Source organism: Pinus tabuliformis, chromosome J, assembly GCF_031772625.1.
Source record: "Pinus tabuliformis cultivar Carrire ecotype Pingquan chromosome J, CPIR1, whole genome shotgun sequence".
Classification (NCBI taxonomy): Eukaryota; Viridiplantae; Streptophyta; class Pinopsida; order Pinales; family Pinaceae; genus Pinus; species Pinus tabuliformis.
The window spans coordinates 1,063,465,114-1,063,472,201 of NC_142295.1; positions in this window are offsets into that span (position 1 = coordinate 1,063,465,114).

Genomic DNA, 7,088 nt, shown 5'->3' on the forward strand with positions numbered 1-7,088 from the left:
GCATATACTATTCATCATGCATTCTCATGGTGAATAAAATTAAGAACTCTTCTCGTGCACAACTGGACTATAGCACCGAGAGAGTAACAAAAATAAAATCTTGATACACACATTTCATGCATGCGACATCAATCAACCTTCACTTTGTTACGAACTGTAACAATCTTAGTTCAATTGAATTAATGCATATAAGTTCTATGGGTTAGTCATACAACACTAACCAATCTCAACCACCAATCATCTTCATGCATCCATGACAAGACTGATTCTAAAGTTAGTTATGCCAATTAAGTCTCGCTGCTTGACTCATTGCATGCTTTCAATATCTAAAGGGTTCTTCTAATGTCCTTTTTTTTTACAATTTTTTTCATCCTATTCAAGGATGTTCCCCTAAGTTTTGTTCATTGTAACTTCAATTTGTTCCTTAAATACATCATTGTTATTGCCATATTTGCAAATCAAACTTGGTAGTTGATTGTCACTTTCGTCAATGAGTGTTCAATATCGTGCTTAAGTGTAATGAGTACTCAATATTGTTCTTCGGTGTGACAAAATTTCATTGTCTTTTATCCTCATCAGGAATTTAACGTTATGAACGTGAGTCACACCTAATACCAAAAGTAGTGTACCTCATAAATGAATGTGTGAATGATTAAACTCGTACCTGAGTTAATGCCTACTGATGGCGTACCTCAATAACCTTTCCACTTACCAATTCCCAAAGGCGCCAGTACTGCAACCTTTAGCTTTGATACCATTTGTCACGTCCCCATCCATATATCCATAATTTTTTTTTTAAAAGTTATACATATCAACTTACCTAAACATAACGCTCATATGACTTTCCAATCATTATACCCATAACCATGCCAATCTATATGCCTACAAGTGCACTTTACCTTTATTTTTCAATTATCAAAACATTTACATAAGCATGAGTAGTTATTAAACATATACATAAGCCTGAGTGTCTTAATGTATATATGCACAACTGTTTACGGATATACATATTCGATCTGCCTTTCTATATACATACATCACAGAGTTAATATATCCCATACTTTGGATTTACTCTACCCATGACAATCTGCTCGAGATATTTTCCAATGGTTAATGGTGTGGACTTGATGTCCCGCCGCAGTGCCTGTTGACAACTCATCCTACCATAAAAGCGGCAGTACTTCCAGGGCAGGTGGCATGACCTGGTTTCACCAGCCACGTGATGCTTTGGGATTGCGGACTTTGGTTTTATCGCCACAGGCTCCCGCCTTACCTCGATGGCTCAGATCAAGTTTGGTGATCGGAGGGTTGGAAATTGTCAAGGGTTTTACTAAGACTTTTAAGTGAATTCAGTTTGTCATTGTCTTCATTTGGTGCTGCGGCCTTTGCGGACCTGGTTCGATGTTCCTTCCACGATTCGATACCAACTCCCTTATGCTTCCAGACTGCAACCCTCCAGGGTTTGTCCTCCTGCTCAGCTTCGAATCCTCGCAGGTAAATTTAGTCGACAGTCCTTGGTTAAGTTTTGAAGTTTTTGTTAACCCGGAGGTAACGCTTACAGTTTTCTCATAGTTTCCTTGTCGGGTTTGTATAGCTGCAACCTGCTACGCTGCAGATCGATCTATGGCATTCTCTCCAGCGGCGCATCTCACCGGTATTACACGGGTATGTTATGACTTTTCGTACCCTGCCCTGGTTTATAGTGATTAGAGGTTTCAGTCTAAAGCTGTCACATATAATTTGGTATGAATCTTTATTGTTTCAGCACGGATTCCTTGCTTCCATTGTCGGTTATTCCTGTGGGAAACCCTTACAGCTGCCTTCGCTGCATATGACGGAGAATCCTCTCTTGCGAGATTTACGCTTGTAGACAGCCTCCGGCTCTGTCGTGTATGTTCAATCTTTACTATTAATTATCAGGCCGTCCTGTAACAACTTGATATTGATTGCATGGTCCATATAATATTTGGGGTTTAAGATCAGAAACCGTTTAGTTTTATGGGGCTTGACCCCCTTTTGAATGTAATGATATATTTATATTTGGACAGTGCTCCGTCGAAGCTGCTAGTATTTGCAACAGTACATAGACATTAAGCCTTCGGGCATTTCCTGTGTTTTAATGGAATTTTCATTTGGTTGCCGATTTTGCAAAAGATATGTGGGTTATATTTTACTATGGCATTACTTGCTCGCACGCGGCCTCCGCCTCGGTGTTACTGGGTTATGTTGACAGTTTTCAGCTCACGCTCTCTGCAACTTCTAAGGTTGCATACTATCATTCTACATGATATGTCTCGGTGGCTGTTCAGCGTCTGAACGCTCAAGCCCTTTCCTTAAGGAATCCCGCGGGCTTTCATGCATAACTTTTACAGTTCATCTGTTTAATATGAGGGTTTGTATTTTACATTTGCATGCATAGTTTTCCTTTTTTTTTTTTTTCAGTTCATGTGTTACATACGAGGGTTTGTAATTTTATTTGCATGCATCGCCTTTCGGCCATACTAAGAATAATACCCATCACCGTGTGCATGCACAGGTTCTCTGCTATGATTAAATCATCTCTCACAGTTATTTACTTCAGTTCTCGGGTTGGCTTAAATGTTTCTTTTTCTGGGCTACATGCAATGTGTAACGTACATTTAACACCACTGCCTTGCCTGTACAACCTCACACAGTTCTTTCACTTGTTTGCATTCCACCAGTGCACGGTTAAGACCTTGTCACAGGTTCTTTGTTGGAGTCTTTTTATGCAGTGAATACCATGACCCGATAGTAAATATTTGGAAGAATATAACTATTCTTTGTTTTATAAGTTCGCCCGTTTAAGAATACTCTCTACACAGAGTCATTAAGTAGTTTTGCACAGGTTAATGTCTATTTTTTGTTATTAACTACTCCATTATTCGGAACCGTTTCCAACCGCAGTCGGCTTTTTAGCTCAGAGTGCTAAGTCTGGATGTTAATGATCTTTCCCAAATCTAGACTCGGGATTCAGTCTTTTGGTCTGCGATGTTACGTTCTAAATGCATTATTTTTCTGTCGAACGGAAGAACTCTGTTAATGGAAATGAATCGAGACGGTTACTTGTAACCAGTGCTCAGACTCAGGCTACCTACTCCTATACAGCCTTACACAAACTCTGTAACCTTTACCTGACCCGGGTATTATCCCCGTCTGTCCATTAACTAACAGTTTTCTACCTCAAGTTCACAAGGTACATTCTTTTAACAGTATCTAGGAAAAACAACCGTCTTTTCCTATTCAAGTTACTGCAACTTTAATACATTTTCATTTTTTTTCTATCAGGGACTACCAGTTTGGAACCGTACCTGATTTCCTCTGTCAGGAATGGTTTTTGTTCAAACAGAAGGTCACCTGAGCTTAATTTCTGCTCTCCTCCCAGCCATGAGATCCATCCCTCAGACGGAATTCTCCCCCCGAGCCATCCTGCAGGCCTCCAGCCCTCAACAGGATTTGTGCACTCCTTGTGCCAGGTTATCTGGTCCTAACCAGACTTAACCTTCCTTTTTCTTCTTTTTCTTTCCTCCTCTTGGAGCAAGATTAAATTTTCCTCTCTGTCCTCACGCTCTTTTTTTCCAGACCAGCATCCCCTCGTTCCCTTTTACAGGAATCAAGAATCGGCGGTTCAATAACTGATTCAAGAATCCGTTCAACAATTGATTCGTAAGTTTTTTTAATTTAGAATTACTTTTTACTCAGGGTAGTTGCAAATAGGGATATGACATGGCTTCACATGGTTCTATGCCACCTGGCACCAAGGTTGGTGAGATGGGTTAAGTCTCTGTCCCTGATTATATAACATAAGGTTTAGTTATATAACAAGAGCATAATCCTATTTACCATGATAGTTAGCCATGAGTAAATTTTTTTTACTTTAGAATATAGTCTCAATGAGATCGTGACAAAATATCATGACTATCAATGTGAATTCATCCTGGTAGGTACATCATTTTCTTGACCGACTCTGTTTTAAATTCATTGTCGATTACATTAGCTATCTGTTTTGTAAACCATACAAAGGATTATTTCTGCATTAGCTATCTCAGGTTTTGCACCGAATTACTGATACAATTTGCATTAGCTATTCTAGGTTAAGCATATTAAATCCAAGGGCCCCAGCAACGCTCTGCAAGTGATTCATTATTTTAACTTTAGTAGATGAAGCCTGAAACCTACCTGTTATCCAAAAATCCATATGGATTATTTCGTTACCATTTTCATTCCCTGTTCAGGAGGTGGGGTTGGATTCGGGAGGGTATTCCTTCCAGATGTTCAGGAATCTTCGTTACCATTTTCATTCCCTGTTCAGGAGGTGGGGTTGGATTTGGGAGGGTATTCCTTCCAGATGTTCGGGAATCGATTACTCAAACTTCACCGGGCCTGCTGCATATCCTCTGGCTCTCTAACTATAGCTTAGATCCCTCTGCTTGCAGGTCTCTAGATTGAATCTCCGGGTTTATATTTGGATTCAATATATCTGGTTTATATTGAATTTCTGGGTTATGTTGGATTGGACATGTAATTTAATTGCTCAAATTTTGTCTGCATTCACATGTGGACTTGTAACTTAATGGCTCAAATTTTCTCTAGAGTCGCATCCAGTGGACAAAATATTATGTAGGATTTTTTAACAATAGATTTGTTAAGGCCATCAAAATATGAGCCAAGTGAGATTATACCCCTAGAGGCATGGTGGAAGGTAAGACTGATACGCGCGCGATATATGGAGCCTGGGGTTGAGTCTGCTGGAGTATTTTATTTTATTGGGCATTTCCCATTTCTGGCGGCCGGGCAGAAAACATACTGATAGTGCGCAATTTGTTACGGGGACCCATCAGCTCCTCCTCCGACGATGTTTGCTGCTTCAAGGTCACCCCTCCCCGAGACACCCTCCATACTGATGCAGAGGCTGCTCAGATGTTGGGTCACCCCTTCATCCTCTTCAGCTCCCTCCAGAGACCTTCCATACTGATGTAGAGGCTCAGTATATAATCCAATCTCACCCACCCCCAAATTAGCCTGTACATAAAATCCCATAACTATTTTTTTGATTCATAATTTGGTAAATTTTCTCAAATACTCGGCTCTCTCTGTATTTAATCATTCTTAAATTTTTATTTTATGATATATTTTGCTGGCATTAAGATTTGTTAAGGTCATCAAAATATGTACATAAAAGAGCATTTAACAATGGTTAATGATCATATATTGTTCACATGATTTGGGACTGTATGCTTGGCTTTCCGTGTTATTGTTGCTGCTGTCCCAACTCAAGTTGCAAGGGCGTGGGCCATTTTGAAATGTTTCACTGCTTCCTGTGAACTTGCCAATAATACTCACAAATTTCACTGTCCTAACTACTCAGATTGAATTTCTAGGTTTATATTTGGATTCTTCTCTCCGAGCACTTTTGACTTCTGGTAACTTTTTATTTCGTCTCCCTCACTTTCGACTTCTTGTAACTTTTTATTTCATCTCCCTCACTTTGACTTGTTTAATCATTTGTGAAGGAAATGAATAGGAACGTACTCACTCTCACTCTCATTTGTGAAGGAAATGAATAGGAACGTTTGTCATTATTATTATCATATTCATATAAATTTCTATTTCTCCCCCTCATTATTGATGGGTATTTTTCCGGTAAAGAAAATGGTGGATATATCTGTGATTTCATAATAATTACATATGTAAATTTGAAACTATAGATTTTTAATTTCATAATACAATTTTTATTTATTATGAAATTAATTTGTGAAATTGGAAAAATGTAAGTGGCGACAGGAGAGGAGGGGTGCACTATGGCCTTGAGAGAGTTAAAGTTGTAGAGTATTCATGGGGCTTAGGATGTAGGACAAACAAACAAGATTAAGCTTATGCCTTTGATGAGGGTATTCAATTAGACGAAGAAAGTCAAATAGCTTCTCTCATTGTTTTGAGACACTCCTTTCAAATTTAACATTTGGTGGAGGGCTTCTCTCTAAGGGAAAAAACGTTACAAAGTCTTATGAAAAAAATTAGGAAGGGTTCTCTTCTATAGCATATGTCCATGTTCTTTGTTATCTCAATAAAGATGTAGGCTTACATGCAAATTAAGAGTGTAAATTAAAATTGAGATATTTAAAAATCAATGGTCGAATCAAACCCTCTCATATTCCTTAAAGATAAATGAATTGGCATTACACAGTTGTGAAGGATTGTATTATCAATTAGTTAAATTATGACCCGATTTTTTTTTTATGGGTTAGTTTTGTACGGTATATATATCTACAAAACCCCATTTTTTGTTGTCCAATTTGGAGTCCGTTTCAAAAAAATTATACTTATGTTTTATAAGAGGTCTCAAACAAAGTTTCAAAGATGATGATGATGATGTAATTTGTGTATGAGATCTCTCTGTTTGTGAGACAATGGACTTGACCCATTCAATGGAGGCATATATCTTCTACCCCTTTTGATGTGATCTTATAATATTTTCTGAAGAAACAACTTGAATGGTGGATATCCCATATCGGAATGCTTTTTCAACCAATATAAGAACCCTGCCCAAGTTATAAACTCGGTTTACGTATCTAGTGAGGCTTATGGGTAGTTGTGTCGGGCTCAGAAGTATAGTGACAGTCCAACTAACTCAATCCCAAGCCTCTCAAGTTAATTTATAACTAAATAAAGATATTTTTCCAAAAACACATAAACTATTATTATATTATTTTTATTTTTTAAAGTACCATAAAATTATTAAAATTAACATTTTAAATTAATCAATATTATATTATATAGATATCAGTCTTTCAAAATTAATCACATCATTAGGATTGGGTCGACATTTCGAACCAACTAATGTGGTTCATCCTCAGGACAAGGTGAGAAATCAATCGATCTAAAAGAATAAATAACATGGATTTGGTTCATCCTCATGACAAGGTAAGAAATCAATCGATCTAAAAGAATAAATAACATGGATGCATCATTGCCCAGAGTTAGTCGTTGAAAATTAGCCATTGGTTAATTTGTTACTGAGGAAATATTGCTTAATATCAAGCTAAAAACTAGTTGTTATGTGATAATTA